The sequence below is a fragment of the Haliotis rufescens genome, unplaced genomic scaffold (genome assembly GCF_023055435.1).
Source record: "Haliotis rufescens isolate VD_foot unplaced genomic scaffold, xgHalRufe1.0.p SCAF_78, whole genome shotgun sequence".
NCBI lineage: Eukaryota > Metazoa > Mollusca > Gastropoda > Lepetellida > Haliotidae > Haliotis > Haliotis rufescens.
Window position 1 is genome coordinate 1,217,120 of NW_025964370.1, and position 19,149 is coordinate 1,236,268.

Genomic DNA, 19,149 nt, shown 5'->3' on the forward strand with positions numbered 1-19,149 from the left:
ACCCAAATTATCAACCACTGGAGGACAGAGGTTATTTTCATCAGTGCACGATTTAAGGGAAGTACTCACAGAGGCAATACATGCGACCCTGAAAGAGATGTCACCTGACAAGCCTATTTCAGAAAGAAGAAAGGAAATAAATGGTTTGTGTCCGACACTACAAGAAAATCATGACATTATTGCAAAATTGGAAGTAATACTTTATGAGCCACTTTTTTCACTGTTTGTCGGCATTGGAAAAGGGACATCACTATCTTCTGACAGGGAATCAATGTGGAAAATATTTCACAAACTTCGTCTGGACGACACGCTTCTCTCACAGATATTAGCTTTACTAGAGACCTTTACAGAGGAACTAACGTGCACCTTGTTCATACAGTCATTCCTCCAGAAGCTCATACCAGCAGTTACTCATATTGCTACTCTGAGAAAGGAAAAGAAGACTGAAATATGTGATGTCACACTATCTGAAAACGATCAAAGTGTTTTGTTTTATGTGGCTGGATTTATTATACATGCTTTGAGAAAGAAGAAATGTTTTCATGGAGATCTGCATGAACTTACACTTAGAAGACTTATGACACATGCTGGCAATGGAGACACCTTCTTGACAAAATTCAAGAAATGGACAAGCAAATGTAATCGTGGTGGCCTACAAGTGCCAAATGACAATTTATTTCTCCTATTGAAACATATGGAGTTGCACTTGAGAAAATGTGTAGACTTGGACAATTTAAAATCCCATTCTTTGTTAACTGACAGTCTCAAAGAAGGACTTTTGACAACATACATGGTGTCTTACTACTGGGATAAGCTTATGGCTGGAGAACAGGAAGCCCTTAAATGTAAACTATTGGAAGATATTGTTACTCTTTTCCTTAAAATCAGGGGAAATGCTGTGACCAAACTTGCAAAGAAACACCTGCAGAAAGCAAAATCAGAAATTCTGAAACAGAGGAACAGTAACTATCTCAGGAAAAAGTTGAAGTGCAGGGATCAGCACAAATGACATTCTCAATATACTGAAGAATCAATGTCTTTGCATGTGCATGTTTCTGATAAAAACATGTTCAAACATGAGACAGCAATAAATGTTTCAGACATTTTATTCAGTAAAAATATGACATTTAAGGAACACATTTCAGTTAATTTCTTAATATAATGTTGACAATAATAATCTGTATATCACAGAGTGGACAGTTGATACATTATTCAAATATGTACAGTATAGTATGTCACTCCTTACTGTTGTTAGTAATGGGTTCAACGTTCGTGAGAATAGACAAATATGCATCGAATCAATGCTAACATTTTGCAATTCTGAGCTGTGTAAGAATTTAGAATTACAGTAATTACTGTGTACTGTTAGACACCATTTATGTTACCATTTGAACTCAAGTCTGGAGGGTCACCATGGTCACAGTTTGTGAGCCCAAACCATCCGATCTCTGACTGATGACTGTTGAAACATCATCGTCAAAATGATTTACAGGGACTGATGTAATGAAATAAACATTATGTCAATCAGTATGTTTTAACGTCTTTGTCTCTTTGGTAATGGAGTATTATCTAACACAAGTCCATGTGATTGTCTCTTTCTTGTTATGTTTCAATGTATTGGTGCCAGGGCAGTGGAACCTATCACTCTAAGTTGAGCAAGGGTATTTTTAACTTCAAATACTGATGGATTGTCATTTGAGCCCCCTTTATGCCTATAATGTGCAAAGTGTTCTTCCAGGGGGTCTTGATTAAACCGGTTTGTTAAAACAAACTTTGCTCCTTCAGCTAGTAGGAACTTTGTACTTTCCACAATGGAATTAACACTGATTTTTAGTCCTTTCAGAGTTTGGGTACTTAACATCATACAGTGTCGTTGCGACTTTGTAAAGTTCCCAGCCCGATTTCCGACACTTTCCTCCCAATCACTGAAATATCCAAGAAAATCTTGAAGCAAGTATTGAAACCGACAGTCATTAAGTTGACGATATTCTTTGAGGTTTGGCTGTCTTTTGCAAACTGCTTCATTTATGTTCCTAGTATTCATACAGTCAAAGAATTTGTTCATGTGTCTTATAAATCTGACAGTTTCGACTACCTGATCACCGTATAATTCTTCAAGTGCATTCGCTACAGTGTCACTTAATACTTGTGCAGCCAAATTCACCTTCATTTTTGAGAATGTACTTAAATCTATATGCAAACGCGTCAATTTTGGGGCACGACTATAAAGATTGTTCTCAACATATTGTTCATACAACTGGACTAAGTGCATCCAACTTATGTCCTTGCCATCCTTCCAAAGTTTCCTATTCCTATTATGGGAATATGAATTTGCATAACAATTTCTTGTCGTCTTTATTAGATGTGGAACATCAGAAATAAAGTAGAGTTTTCTTCTGGGCGTGGCATAAGGATTCCATGTCCAGTAAAAGTTGTCGTTTGTGCAATGCAAATAAAAAAATCTACGGTTGGGTGATGCACCGTCACATGTAACAAATAGGCATTTAAGCATGCAGTCTACTTCTAAAATTTCAACAGTTTCCCATATGATAGGGTACAATAGAACTGCCGTGATCCCATTTGTTGCAAAACATGCTAATGGGTATTTCAAATTTGAGGACAGTCCACGTATCATCACTACTAATATAGTGGTTGCAAGTTTAGGCTTTGTATCCTGCAAGACATGCCCAATGTTCAACAGTTCATTCCCTGTCTTGTCAAGATCAACAAATCCTACAAGTTCTCCACTCGTCCTGTCATACACCAAACCTTCAGAAACTTTGATTTCATCTTGCAGGATTCCAACATATGATAGATGTGACTCCTGAAACATGCCATGAGCCGTTGCTTCCTGCAATAAGTGTTCAGCAGAGTCAGGGTGAAAGCCAGTCTTATTAGACAAAATGTGAGAGTAGTCAAATAGTGTCCTCTCGCTTGGTAGTGAAACAAACCCAGTATTTCTCATAGCATCATATGCCTTGGAACTTTTATTTTTCATGTATAAGCACCATTTTATTATCATTGGGTGCCATCGCATGCTAGACTTGTTGGATAATTTAGTCCATTTACACTGCTGCTCCCAGAAGACTCTTTGGAGAGAATTCTCATCAGGGAAAGACTGTTCAACTTCAGACTGATGTTTTTCCAGCATGTTCAAAAGTTCAATATTGTCAATTGTATTCAGCCTAATCCCTTTACATTTAATGGCAGTGTGTACTCCTCTTCTAAGTTTTCTTAATTCAGATTCCAGTTGTCGAGAAACATCCCTCAGTCCACCAACCTTTGTGATAAGTTCTTCTTTACTCATTTTAGAGTGTGGCTTCTTCGAATGATGATCCACTGGTTTAGATTCCAAATGAGTCTGTCGAAAGTGACATTTTCGCAGTGTTGAACGGTAAATTCTACAGTGCTGACACCTTGAATTATTAGGCATAAGGAACTGACATCTTACTGATCTAACTGTGGACGTGTATCTGGTGTTGCCATCGAATGCTCCCATGTCACCTTCCCTGTATGCTGCGTAGGAAGTGTTCTTATCACTTATTCCGACATGAAGAGGAACCATGTTCACAAACTTCTGGTCATAATTTCCCGTACAGACATTCCATCTGTTCAATTTGGCCAAGAGATGTGTTACATCCTTCACAGTTGTAACAAATGCAGGCAAACCTATCCATATGTCATGTGCTTGTGAAATCACATGCTGGTGTACTGTGATCTGTGCATTACATGCCTTATCAATTGAAACAGTTGTCTTAAGGAAAATAGAACCCCCCTCTTCATAAAATTGACACAGTTTAATGTAAGAACTGTCTTTGGACTTCACCAAAGTGAAGTCAAAGAGGTTGTCACAATCCTTAAGTGAGTATGAAAGTTTATGAAACTGTCTAAGTCTCAGTGATGCGGTCAGATCATGCACAAGTTCATCAAGGTTGTCATCTGGGGTATATGGGTATGCTTTGTCAAGAATGACAAGAAATCCATCTCCACTAAATCCATCTGAATCTGTATGGTTCTCATCGAGAGTGACAGTCTCTACCGAAGTATCCTTCTCAGTACTTTGGATGAAATTACCAATCGCAGCAGTCCATCCTTCCTCAGTCTCTTCAAAGCAATCACTGAAAATGTAAAATATTATTCAGTAATTGAAAATTTATCACCTTAAATTTCATAAATCATCATCAGGTTTTGGAACTTTTACATTTCTTACATGAATTAATAAGATTATACTACTTATCTCAGATCATGATGAGATATTTTCTCACATGAATTTAGTTATCAACAACTGTATTATCAATGTAATAACTTACTGATTAAGAAACTCTCATCTACTGATGGTGGCAAACATTGTAGAACAGTTCAGAAATAATTTTGAAGGGAGAAATGGAGATGTTCCATTTTTTTCAAATCTCAATTAATTTTCAATCTCATTAAAACTTAAGAAATTTCCTCTAACCTCTCTTGAATTATGATGGATATAAAACTAAGATCTCATCTGTTTGTATTTAAGGCTATTTTCTTTCCTACATTTGGCAAACCATAATTATGACGAAGAACTGTAGACAATAATGATCAATTGCTGAGTTATTCATTGCATCATCCAAGTATAAATGAAAATTATAACAAATAATTATATAAATAATTAAATATATGAAAAATACCTACACTGTTGAAATATACAGACTGGGACTGGAGAGAACCTTGGGACAGGTGTGGTCACTGATAGGGTCGGGTTGTTTCTTCTTGTAGTGATACTTCTGCCGGCGAGCCAGCTTTGACTTCTTTCGTGGCATCTAGACAAAATAAAGATACATTTAGAAATCATGTTAATGTTAATTAATAATCTGATTTTGATATTAACAATAGTCTACACTTATTAGTTATTATAGTAGAAAATGTTGCAGTAACTGAAACTTAATAAGGCAAGTGCTCCACTGGTATGAGAAATAACCCGAAAAGCTTGTTACACTGGTGGTACAGAGTAATATTATCACAAACTTCAATAAATAATTACAATAACAATATTTGTTTAAAAAATACATGAAGTACATCACTGCACGGAGTGATATTTCTAGATTACAGAAACCTAAAACACAAAAACTTATCCTTTTTAATATCTGAGATCCTGAGCTAGAGAAATTTGCTAATTTTCAGTAAAAGTGCACGAAATGATAGAAAACTTAATAACTTTGTAACATTTTACTCCTCTAATTGGACATTGATTTACATAAAATCGCAAAAGAAGATATGCACAATTGCACATTTTAAATTATCATTTTACGGAAACAGATTTTTAAAAATAAAAATAATACTTGCATTTCGGTTATATTTGACGAGAGAAAAAAACTAATTTGTGTAATTAGCCTAAATGGCCGCCATTGTTCTAACATTTGCGAAAACAAAGGGTTTTCATCGGTCAGTATAACGTCTCGTTAGTGTTTTAAAATGCCAATTGTTGACATGATATGGTTAAAAGTATGACTTACCTTGGGAACAAATGGGCTTAGATGAGGTAAAATATCAGCATAAAGACACTGTTTGATGAAGATTACGCGAAACAAAAGCTTCGCTGTCGTCTGCACGCTGTCGCTGTTTCTCGCAGATTCTCGCTAAGTCACGCACGCGGCAGACATCGAGCATCGGTGGTCGGCCTTCCAGTCCATCTATATTCAGGGTCCATGGTTTCCCTAAGACCGAAAACGGGTGTTGGATCGTGATGCGAGAGCAGAGACCATATAATATGGTCTCTGGCGAGAGTCACCAGAACGTGAGGCACGGTAACGGTATAACGAGACAGCGGTGGCACTATAGCGCGGTAATTGAGCGGGTGGTAGAGCTCGGGCTGCGCCCGGTAAACTGCATTGTTGCCGCCCTTTTTCAAGTATTATGATCAACTGTTTGTTATGACGACAAGGATTTGCATATGGGTCGTAATGGATTTGTGGTCGCAACAAGGTGATCCAAATTAGATCCGCTTTTGATAGATGATGATGCAAATTGAAATTGTTAATAAGTACAAATATCTAGGAACGATTATTAACTCTAAACTTGCTTGGGATGTAGACTAGCATTTAGTCTCTGAAATCTTATATTACACAATATCCTTCTTGACTCTAAAAATAAAAACAAATTCCCTATGCTGAATTTAGACTAACATTTAGTCTCTGAAATCTTATATCACACAATATCCTTCTTGACTCTAAAAATAAAAACAAATTCCCTATGCTGATTTCAGAGACTAAACATTTTCAGAGCCTTCCTATCAGGGCAATCTTGAAATGTAAATTGGACTCATGTAAGTGTCCAAATAAATTTTCTAAAGCACATTCTCTGACCACCTTATCATCCGATCTGTTCACATCACCCGCCACATGGATTCCATCCCTGTATTTATTACCCCCCTGGACAGCAGTCTTGGTTGGGTGCAGGGGGGAGGGAGAGGGCAGGGCATGGTAGTATCAGATGTCACTGACACACAAAGAACGGCCACATGGTTCCTTTGTGTGACTACTGCTATTGGTTTTGGAGCTGTGCTGTTACATTTATCTGGCTTACTCTATTATTCAGTAACATGTCCTGATGGCTTTTACCCCACAATATTCAGGAACTCCAACCAAACTTTCTAAAACTGTGAATATTTCACCCAAGACTAAAACTACTGTTTGCCTTGTGTGTGGGAATGATGTCAAGGATGTTAATTACAGGATGAGATTATTCAGAGGAGACACAAAAACGGACATTTGTTTACTATTTGAGAAGTATCTTGAAGCAAATAATTCAATTGAGTGTTCAACTAATATTGTTTGTAAAAAAATGTCAGTTACACTTGATGAGAGCCAGGGATATCATTGACAAACTTAGAACCTCATACCGTCAAACTGTGTCCCGTTTGTATGATACCCATGGATCAGAGACTAAGAAACGCTTGCTAAATGAAGATTGCGAACAGAAACCGGCCAGGCGGAAAACATTATTTCCAAAAGGAAAGATTTATCTAGAGCATCATGTATTGGGAAGGAGACCAGTGACATTACGGTGAGTGCATCTTATTTGATACAAACAATTATACTGTTTATAATATCATGATAAAACTTGCATATTAATAATATATTGCATTGATATGTAATATGATAGTGTGACTATAGAATAATAGGGGTGAAACAATGCACCGGTGGATCATGAGTTTTAATGCAACGATACAATTTACGATACGCTTTTTTCTGTATCAATATGATACACTTGCTGACATAAATTACTTAATACTTGTTTAATGACAACCCACCAACTTTGTCAGTCAACTATCTCAAAATGTGTTGTAATTAGCGTTTCAAGTTCACTACTAAAATAGCCGACAAGAATGTGTCTACAGCTAGCTTTTCCTCTTGATCTTGCATTGCTCTGAAATATTTATAGTCAAGAACTTAACACGTGATTTCATGTAAATATGTGTATCGTACTGCGACCTTGCTGTATCATTTCACCCCAATGTAATAATCTATAATGCACCATAGACAGTTGTCATGAAGCTGAATTTAAATATCATTGTTTGATGACACCTACTCATGAAAGGTGACAATTATCAATTCAATTTATCATGCAAAATTATTTACTCAACAATTGTAAATATCCCCCATTTTTCTTAAACTCACTCCTGGCCTCTTGAATAAGCATATACAGTGTATCACTGGGGCGTTGTAAGGTTCTCTAAATGCCGGTGACAAGGCAATATTTACATGTTAGACATATCATCAAAAAACACATAGCTTATGAAGCTGAAATTGTTTCATGTCCCCTGAAGCAGCTCACAAACGTTCTGTATGGCTGTTAAACCTTGCGACTGTGGTAGCCATGTTGCCAATATGTCGACTATGACTGCATTAGGAAATTCTATATACAGTAGGTATATTGTAGTTAAGATCTCAAATCCATTTTTCAGGTATCAATTCCCTCACAACAGCATGGCCATTTCACAGTAGTACAGACGCTTCCCCCCCTGCTGCCGGTGTCCCGGTATAAACTCTCCCCCGTACAAATTCTCCCCCCGGAGAGTTTATACCGGTACAGATTCTCCCCCGGAGAATCTGTTCTGAAATAAAATCTCCCCCGGGCGGATATGTTTCGCGCCCCCCTCAGTATAAATTCTCCCCCCTGATTATTCGGTTTGTTGCAATGTCTTTCAGTACTATATTCTTTAAATAGTTATCTTTAATGTAAGGAGGGTTACTTTAAAAAATAGATTATGAAATATGGTCATAATGAATTGATATTTCAGCAGATTGTATTTGGTAACTGTACCTTCCATCCTAATATAATTATAAGACATAATCATACCAAACAAATTTGAATGAAATGACTTAATGTAACAAATACATGTACGGTTACTGTTGTAACAGAATTCAGAAATCCTCGCAAACATTCGGTTTTACCACTAACTACGTAAAAACTGTCAACATATCCACGCGCGCCTCCAGCTCAGGCTGTCCGTTTTACTCTGATTTAAGATCTAAAATATATTCCTTGATACAGGCTACGATTTGAAAATGTTATCAGTGTAATATCAGTGGCTAGAATATCATGGTGCAAGCAGGTTTCTGTTAAACATACAACATCATAACTATCTAATTCAGCACTGATAAAATCTACTTTGTCTTTAAGACTGCGTACGTTTAGATATATAATCTTTAAATCTGGACTATGCAAAGGTCCTGGATTCGGATGGATATCACCGCAGCCGAAGAGAAAAAGTAAAACTAAGAATGATAATCGGAAATTAGATAAGCAAAGTAACCCAAAATATAGAGAAATGTGTATCATCTTCCCGAAATGATAAGCATGTAGAATAGATTTTTAAAAAAACCCACCCCAGCCTGTATTGAATAACATCAACTGGCATCGTCAAAGCAAAGTGTACATGTAATTGTTACAATCGGGCTGGCCGTGAATCTTAATGAAGAACACCTTGTTAAAAAGACACACCGAAACTGATTTGCATAACTGATGACCACAACCATCAAAATAGTAAAAATGATACAGTATAACCTCATACTGAAGAGAAAACAAGAAAAACACTGAGAAGTAAAATAGCACGTCATATAGAAATGAGATAAAGTAATCTGAGAAGGGATTCATACGTTATATACAACTTAAAAAAATAATATTATGAAAAACGAAAGGAAAAGTGCCCCCCCCCCCCCAAAGAAAAGAAAGAAAAATACCCCGCAAAATCAATCAAAATCTAAATCAACGAATAAAAGGAAACAACCACACACACACAAGTAACTAAATGTATATTTAGATAAATATATAACCCAGAACAAATAAACATTCAAACCTTGAGGAATATGAAAAGCCAATGTGTAATGCTAAAGCAACAAGACACGATAAACTGTACCAACATTACAATGTTCCCCGATGTGCATGCTTTACCTGGGCTACATACGGGTGATCTAAGTTAGAAATATATGACTGATATAAATTCTTTATACACGGTAATATCGAATATTCTTGGATTATCTTTTTTTTCAAATGTGCTCCATTCAAGAAAAGTTATGTAGAATTATATATTTACTCTCCCCCATGTATTTTGCTCTTTTATGTAAAAGCTTTTTCACCTTAAACATTTTAATTACAGATTCCTTTGTTTTGATTTTAATGCAAACAACCCAGGCTTTTGAAATGCTATACAAAAAGTATGCTCAAAAGTTCGGCGACTTTGTTTCCATAGTGCGCGGTTTGGCGCGGTTTCACCAACTGCAAACCGCTAGGGGCTAGCGTTTGGTAAAACCGCGACAAATCGAAACAGTTCATTTATGATGACGATGTAGTATTTCCATTGGCGCGGTTAGGACCGTTCGGCTAAAAAAAAAATTGAACAGTGCTCGATTATCTTGAACCGCGTGGTTAGCCCAGCGGTTCTACCCTAGCCAAGGGTAATTTTACAGAATAAGGCCTAATATCTTGGAAAAAAAACTTGCATAGCGGTTTGACTTGAGGTGCGCCGTTTGAATATATACAGAGTTTTGTATTACATTTCAACCGCCTCCCAAAACGGGCCCCAAACCGCGTGGCGAACTGACTGAATGAAAGTGTTTTTCAGTTTGCACTCCTGCAGATACGACATTGCAAAGATGAGACCCCACCTAGTGCAAGGCCTGATCGCACACGACGTCAGTCCTTTCCCAAAGACTGTGACGCGTGGACGCCCGCCGAAGTCAAAGATCATCACGCTATAGTTGTGTAACCGAAAGTTGTACTGTAAATACAAACCTAACACTGACATATTTAAACTAGAAATTATGTCCAATGAACATGATGTATTGAAGCAACTGACCTTGAATTTGTTTTCCAAAATATGCTATCATGCTTATGAAAGTGCTATCCATAAATACAGAGTTTGTTGTTTCTAATACAGTTTTTGTTGTCTGTATACAGTTTTTTAATATACCAGTTTGAGTCTACATGTGAACACAATCGATGGTTGAAATGTAAGTCTAAGAACTAAACATGAACTAATTCTCAAGAACTCCTTCATCTTTGACTGACTGATGTATTTTCAATCTTTATTCAGCACTGAAGAGGCACCATGCCTATAGTACGAAGCATTAAGTTTATGAAAAATCAGCATTGATTTTGACTCCATAAACTGTAATAAAGTATTCATAAAGTATCAGGGGTCATTTCAACTTGCAAAATGATTGACATAGTCCTTTATAGAGCGAGGATAGGCCTGTTTTCCCACCCGATTGACTGATATTACATGGTTTAGAACGGTACAATGAATGATTAAGCATGCATATTACACTTATACGCGATATTTCATAAGAAAATATCATATCTCCGTTAAAACATAAAACCAATATTTAGGAGTATATATTGGATCACTGTATCCAATTCCAAAATTTTAGATATAAACTTAGGACAGTTCAGTTTAAAATTCTTCAACCTTTAATTCATCACAGGATGTGTAGCTAGACGACGGGAATCTATAGTCTTGACTGTGTTTTCTTTGATGAGAATGTTTCTCACCGACCTTCGTGTGTAGGGGTGTGATATCCTGGGCAGGAAATGACAGTGTTTTGACTACTCGTCTTTCATTAATTAACGTGTTGGGCATCCCTAATGAACCTTTACTAATTCATGTTAAACCAACACAGGATGTTTTCTGGAAGTGGACAATCGCGAATGTCATAGGGCTGACACGACACGTGTTAATAACTTCTAAAGTTACTAAACAATCTTTGTACCTAACGACTAGCATATAAACTAAACATCGTCTCTATCAGAAGTGATTTGCTTGTCTACAGATGTAAATACATTTGATGATACATCTGTGTGTTTAAAGTTGATTTTGACAGCCCGGGCCAAGTCGGACGGAACACAAACACTTCTGATAGAGACTGTTGATAATGTACAGGGAAAAGCGCTTCACTTTGAGCACCTTATTTTTTTAAATACCGCGATCTGAGACACTATAAAGTGGTATTAAGGTAGATATAATACTAGTCTATAGGTGTGAGTCCATTTCATGTTACATCTGTGAGGTTTAAGTTGATCTTGACAGCCCGGGCCAAGTCGGACCGAACACTTGTAAGACAGTTGAGAGTATGGGGAGAAGAGGTCTACTATAACAAACGTGTCTGCTTTAAATACGATCAACAGTGACATTATAAAGTGGTATTTACTTAGCAATAGTACGTTCCTATAAATATAAACGCCACGCCGACAGATGGAAATTTGTATCAGGATAGCTGGAAGTATTTGATACGTTTCAAATCTTATTTCGTTTAACGATTGATCTTTTACATGTTACCTAGATCAGCGACGCTTACATCTCATTTTTGGTTGGTGCTTGTTCATAAATCTCATGTGTCTATGTTGCATCAATGATATGTAGGTATGATCACCGATAATGAAGAAATTAGCCAATAACACTTTGGTCCGTCTTGGCCCGGCTGGCCCGACTTTTAGGCAATACCCTCAACTATTGACTTACTTACTTACCTACTTTTGAGATTCAACGTGCGCATTCCGACTGATGCGTATTTCGCACACGGGCCAGGCCATTTAATGTGTTTTCGTCCTATGGAAACTCAAACAGCTAAACCTAATCTAACCGATGATGAAGATTTCTCCACTACTGAGGAAACAATAGACACTACTCCAACTAAAATAAACCAAAATTCCCTCTCAGCCCCAAAAAGGAAGAAATAACTAAACCGCAAAACTCCCCAACCAGCCAACACCCAAAACCTAAATAACCTCCTGAATACTCCTAGTATACATGCATAGTCAAAACTCACCAAAAGCTAGCATGAAATCCTTCCACAAAGTAGCTTTCAATATAAAATTAACCGATCTTTCCTTCTTCCTCTTTAACCTCCACCTAAAAGAAGTCACCGAATAAAATAAAAACTAAAATTAAATCACCTATCACCCGAACCCAATAATGGAAGGACTAAATATTTTTCAGTGGAACGCCAACGGACTCACCTCCCGCGGCCATGAACTAAAAACTAAATTTAAACTAAATAAAGGCCCTCACATTGCTTGTATCCAGGAAACCAAATTCTCAAAAAAATCCAAATCCACACTACCTAACTACAACTAAGTTAGAACTGACAGAGCTAAACCAAAAACAAGAAGAGCCGCAGGAGGACTAATCATATTTATCAGGGAAGATATAAATTACGAAGAAATAAAAATAGACACGCCAAACCTAGAAGCCAACTGCATTAAAATCACATTAAATAACCGAAAAATAAACATCATAAATATATACCACTGGGCGGAACAAAAAGTCCAACCTGAGGATCTAAACAAACTACTTCAAATAAGCGATAAATCTACTATATTCCTAGGAAACTTAACGCTCACCATCATACATGGAGCATAGATGATAAAATAGATAATCATGGCAAATTAACCTCCGAATGGATATAAACAAACGACCTAGTACTCCTAAATAACAACCAACCCACGAGTTACGATAAGATAAACCAAAAAATGTCGGCTATCGACCTAACCATATGCACCGCAGATCTATCTCAAAGTACTCAATGGGAAGTGCACGACGTCCCGCTAGGTAGTGACCACTTCCCGATAAACATAACCATAGTAAATACAAACGTACCAATCCAAACAGAAAACCAAGAACCAAAATTCTATTACAATAAGCTAACTGGGACCAATCCCAAGATATCTGCAACGAAGCTAACTTAAACGAAATAGAAAATAATGACCCAGAAACCTATTGTAAAAACCTAACAGACTAATATATAATAAAGGCAGCCAAAACCTCCATCCCCTTCAAAACATCAGGCAAACCCACGGTACCATGGTGGAATGAGGAAATAGAACAGACTAGACGAAAACGTAAATCAGCCTTCAATAAAGCAAAACGCGACTACACACATCTAAACTTAGCCCACGAACTAAACCACCAGGTTCAAAAACTAGTCCAAATAGCCAAAAGTAGAGACTGGAAAAAAATTCTGCGAATGTATGAATAACCGTACAGATGCCAGAACGGTCTGGCGCAAAATCCACGCCATTAGAGGCTTAAAACGACATAAAAAACTAATATTAACAACTCAACCAACCCCGCCCAAAAAGCAAATAATCTCGCCAACCACTTTTCGGCCGTTAGCAGTAGCACCAACTTCAGCCAAAAATTCCAAGATAAACTTAAAACAAAAAACAAACCCACAAAAGAACCAAACAATAACAATCTAGAAATAAACCAACCCTACAAAATGGAGGAGCTCCTCTACGTAATCCAAAACAGGAAAAAGGGCACAGCCCCAGGATTAGACCTAACTTCTGAACAAATAATTAAAAAAAACAACCTAAAACTATATCCTACTCCCTGGAAACAGGCCCTAGTCATACCAATCCCTAAACCTAATAAACCAGCTAATCAAGCTAACTCATATCGACCAAAATCTCAACTTCAAACTTATGCAAAGAAATGGAATCAATGGCTAAAAATAGATTACAACATTACCTAACCCAAAATAACATCAACTATTGAACTGCATGGCAAGTATTTATAAAACGACCGGGGGAGGAAATATTCTGGGGGGAGACTTTATTTCGTAGGGTGGGGGAGAGTTTATTTCGAGAGGGGCGGAACTGTACCGGTATAAATTCGCCGGGGGGAGACTTTATTCTGGGGGCGAATATATTTCGTGACACCGGCCCTTAAAACATCTGACTTCTGCTACATATCGACAGTGGCACTAGAGTGAGTGAGTGAGTTGGGTTTAACGCCGCTTTTAACAGTATTCCAGTCATATCACGGCGTGTCAGCTTAATGTGGGAGGAAAGCCCGAAGTGATGCAGGTCTCAGACGTTTACCACTTCGGTGAAACCCACGGGCACGGGTATGGTGCTGACAAACCTAGGAACATAATCGGGGCGAACCGGGATTCGAACCCACAATCATAGGTTTCTGGCGTGCCTAAGGGACGCAACTCTGCACAGCGAATCGCGGCGCCTTAGACGACTGGGCCACCCGTGTCCCCCAGTGGCACTAGACATAAAAGACGTAAGGGTACGTGTCTTGAAGTCGATAACCAAACAGCTCACAAAGGAAATTGCTGGTCTATGTCGCAAGAATGAGCCTTCCATTTTAAGGAAGAATGATAAGTCCACCATTCTAAATCTTACATGGGATACCATAGTAAGTGAATGGAAAGCAAAGGCTCCTTTGTACTGGTCTTTTTTGGAGATTTTTATCTCAAACCCAGCTCTCCAGATAAACAAATTAAATGATGCTAAGTCCCTTATTCCTGGCCTCGTGACAGCTGTTTCGAAGCTGATCTCTCTCTACAACCAGCAACTGAGCCTGGTACAACACCTAAACAGCATCATTCTCCTGCAAGGTGGGGCCAAGAAGTCCTTGTTCAACCGATGAAATGCCACGCATGATAGTCTCAGCTACAATTCTACAATTAATCAGGTTGAAAGATTTGCTTCTGACTGGCCAGAGACTATAAACTTGTGGCAAGAGCACTGTGAGCGTGATGGAAGACGTGAGCGTCAGCTACAGGAAAACATAGCTCACACAAGAGGTGAAATGCTGGAATATGGTGCCACTCCTGAAAGAATCTTCTACCTTGCTGGTGAACAAGAAGCTCTTCTTGTTCACAGAAAACAAATGCACAAGGTGTACTATTTTGTTGGTGACAATGTTGACCTTTACACCCGGGTACGGCACATGTCATATTTGAGGCAAAATCAGAGCCAGCACATGTTTCAGATGTGCCTACAAAAACAGGGTATCGGGCAATAACCTGGATGACACGTCACCAAAGGATGACATCAACACAATTCCGTTTTCAAAATCCTTCCAAATGATGAAGATCGCAGTAAACTCGCCGAGGAATTTGCCTACTTTGTAGCGAAAGCATGGGCACAACACATCCCCTGTTTTCCAAGCTTTGCAGCAGTACTGCCCAAGTTTATTCCCCACGAAAACATCCAGGAAACAAAGCAGAAGACTGAAAGGGTATGTTTTCTATTTACTTACTTCTTTTGTTTAGTTATAAGCGGCCTTCAAAAGCGACTATGCTTGTCGTAAGAGGGGACTTACGGGATCGGGGGGTCAAACTAGCTGACTTATTTGATGTATGCCATCGTATCCCAATTGTGTGGATTGATGCTCATGATGTCAATCACTAGACTGTTCAGTCTGGACTCGATTATTTACAGACCGCCGTCATTCAGCTGGAACATTGCTGAGTGTGGGGATAAACAACACTTCTCTGTTTGTTTTGTCATTAGTGCCACCAAGGGTGAAATAACAATCACAGTAGCATGGTTGGAGTCATTAAGCTTCTGAGACACGAATGGTGCTATTTCAAAAGTAAGTGATTTTCCTGTTCCTGTTGGAGAACAAAAAAGGACATCCTTTCCTCTGAGGTAACTTACAATCACTTGTCTTTGATGATTCCCGAAGTGATCAATATGTAACTGTTGCTTTCCAAACGATACAGCTTCGTCAATAGCATACCTTCCATACCAACAGTTATACTTGTAGTTAAATAGAGGGTGTGCAGCAAACGCTTACAGAAAGCAGCTCACACTTAAAACACAACATCAGTCCTTTGTTCAGATCGGCAGTGTGTCAGATTCATGATGACCACGTGTGTGGAGATCAGCCATCCCAGGTCGCCCTGGTAATCCCCTCAGTACACCCCCCCCATTTACGCCTCTCCCCACTGCCCCAGCTGTATTTTGTTACAGTAAAGTAGATGGGAGCACTACCACTAGGCTGTCATCTGAACAAGATTCATTGATATGATAAGGAAGGGACTTAATTACCTTTCGCTATTTCGAACGGTACTCTCCCCAAAATGACATGACTGTGGAATAGAGCTAGCTTGAGCTGGCTAGACTTGCTTTTGTATGCATTTCTAGATTATTTTTTTTTCATAAAAAAAATACAATCCACGGTCATGGTGCAGAAAAAACGGTTGTTGGATCGTAAAGACGTGTAAGCTTCCCTAAGACCGAGAACGGGTGTTTGATTGTAAAGATGTGTAAGTTTCCCTTAGACCGAAAACGGGTGTTGGATCGTGAAGCGAGAGTCACCAGAGCGTAACGGTATAACGAGACAGCAGTGGCACTATAGCGCGGTAATTAAGCGGATGGTAGAGCTCGGCTGCGCCCGGTAAACTGCATTGTTGCCGCCCTTTTTTAAGTATTATGATCAACTGTTTGTTATGACGACAAGGATTTGCATATGGGTCGTAATGGATTTGTGGTCGCAACAAGGTGATCCAAATTAGATCCGCTTTTGATAGATGATGATGCAAATTGAAATTGTTAATAAGTACAAATATCTAGGAACGATTATTAACTCTAAACTTTCGTGGGATGCTAATACAGACTTTAATTTACAATAATGACCAACAAAGACTTTATTTTCTTTGACGCTTAAGATATTTTAATAATGATTACACTGTTATGTCCTTGTTTGGTATAAGCTTCATAACACAGTAATTCAATTGGAGTGACTTTGACCTTGGCGAGGATCTTTTTGCAAGAAGTGGTTCCCTATGTAAAGTGAGTGTTGAATGACCCTGGCTTTGTTGTCGAATATTTGTTTGACAGTTGTTAAATATGGGGTTAAGTTTAATCTCTGAATGTTTGGCATGAAATATTTTGATAAAGACAGTACTAAGTTTTAATCTCAACTGGGGTCTTTTCAATTGAATCCAACCTACAACATGTACAGTTTGGACATTTATGTAATGTGAATGCTACTTATGTTCGCAGAATGTCTGGATGAATAAAAGAGTCAGTCATCTGCACAGCATCAATGGAAAGAGAGAGCCCATAGAAAAGAAGAGGAACAAGAGTAGCAGTGAGTGGTAAATATTTGAACTTCTTTCTGTTTGGTTCATCATGTTCATGTAGCTATTCTGCAAATATTTCTTCAGTTTGCTTGTTCTTTATCACCGTGTTGGAATAGATGGCCCAATTATCTAAAGCACCACAACTTGCTGTGCATAGTTGCATCCCTTGGGCTTGACAGAAACTGATGGTCGTGGGTTTGAATCCAGGTTCGCCCCGATTATGTTTCTTGGTTTGTTAGTATCATACACTTGCTTGTGGGTTTCATCAAAGTGGTAAACATGTAAGACCTGCATCACTTCGGGCTCTCTTCCCACATCAAGCTTACACGCCGTGATATAACTGGAAACTGTTCAAAGTGGCGTTAAACCCAACTCACTCATATAACACCACATCCAGCAATAGTTCGGCTATATGACAAGGATTTTAAATAATCAAATCTCAAATCTCAACCAGACAAACCAGTGATTAATGTTATGAACTCGATCCAGACACACCGATGATGACTGTTATGGACGATATCCCCCATCATTGGGGTACGATTGCAAGCGATCAATGAGCCCACTTACTACCTCATCTATTACTTTGGCTTTTTAAGAGATGTCAGTTAATGATTGTTTCAACTCATCAACATGGAACAATATATATCTCAAATGTTTGGTATATAACAAGACTCATATATGATAAATTAAGTGAATTTGCTGACTTCTATCTGTAAGTACTGTTGCAACAATTATTTTCTTATTGCTACAATCTTTATACATAATTCTGCAGAAACTGAAGTCCAGCTTGAGAGATCCCTGTATGAGTACTTCAGGTTGACAGTCTGGAAGGACCAGACAAGGAATTCTGGCTAGGTCCTTCAAAAGTGGTATAAGTGATATGAAGCCCTTTACAATTGTTTTTGAAATACGGTAGTCGGAACTGATATTGAGGGTCAAATTAACTTTCAATGTCTTTCAGTAAAAAATGTTCACAGTAACTGAGGGAGAGCTCTCTGTAGTGCCTCAGAATTTAGCATATTTATTTTCAAACTTCAGTGAAGCTGGTACGTCTAGATATAACAAGTACTTGTACCGTTACAAATAATATTATTATCATCTAACCAGGACCAAAGGCCCAAGTGAGCACACAGTCGATGATTTTATAATTTCATTCAGAACAAACTGGAAGTCTGAACATGAAATTTATGGATATCATCATACATGTATTAGAACTGATGTTTGTTCATTAAACAGCTTAACATCTTAATGGAATTATAGATGAAATTTAAAAATTGTCTTCACCTAAAGTACATTCCCATAGATCTTAATTTTAAGGGGATATTTACAATGAAAATAACACAGAATATTACTACAGCTATCTGATATGCCCAGGCTAACATTGTTTACTAGAAAATAGACATCTCGAAAAAAAACCTTCAGCAATGTTCAATTTTAGTTAGTTTCAAATATATTAAGACGTTATGATTCGGGTAGATCTCTCAGAGGCTCAGGACTTTGAGCAATGAAGAACCCTCCTGTGATCAAGAAACATACACTGAATAAACTATTATCAAGGTAAGATGTAAAGTCAAGTTTCAATTTTATTACATTTTTGATAAAACAATTGATTAGTTGCATACATGTCATCAATTTCTAAGTGAAACATGTTAGCCTGAGCCTATGAGAAAGCTTATATTAAAAAGTTATTTCAAGCTTATGCACATAATAATAATCTTCTCAGTTTTTAACTAAATCATGTCCATACTGGTATTTAGTTGAACTGTTTTCACACACCCTCAACGGGTAT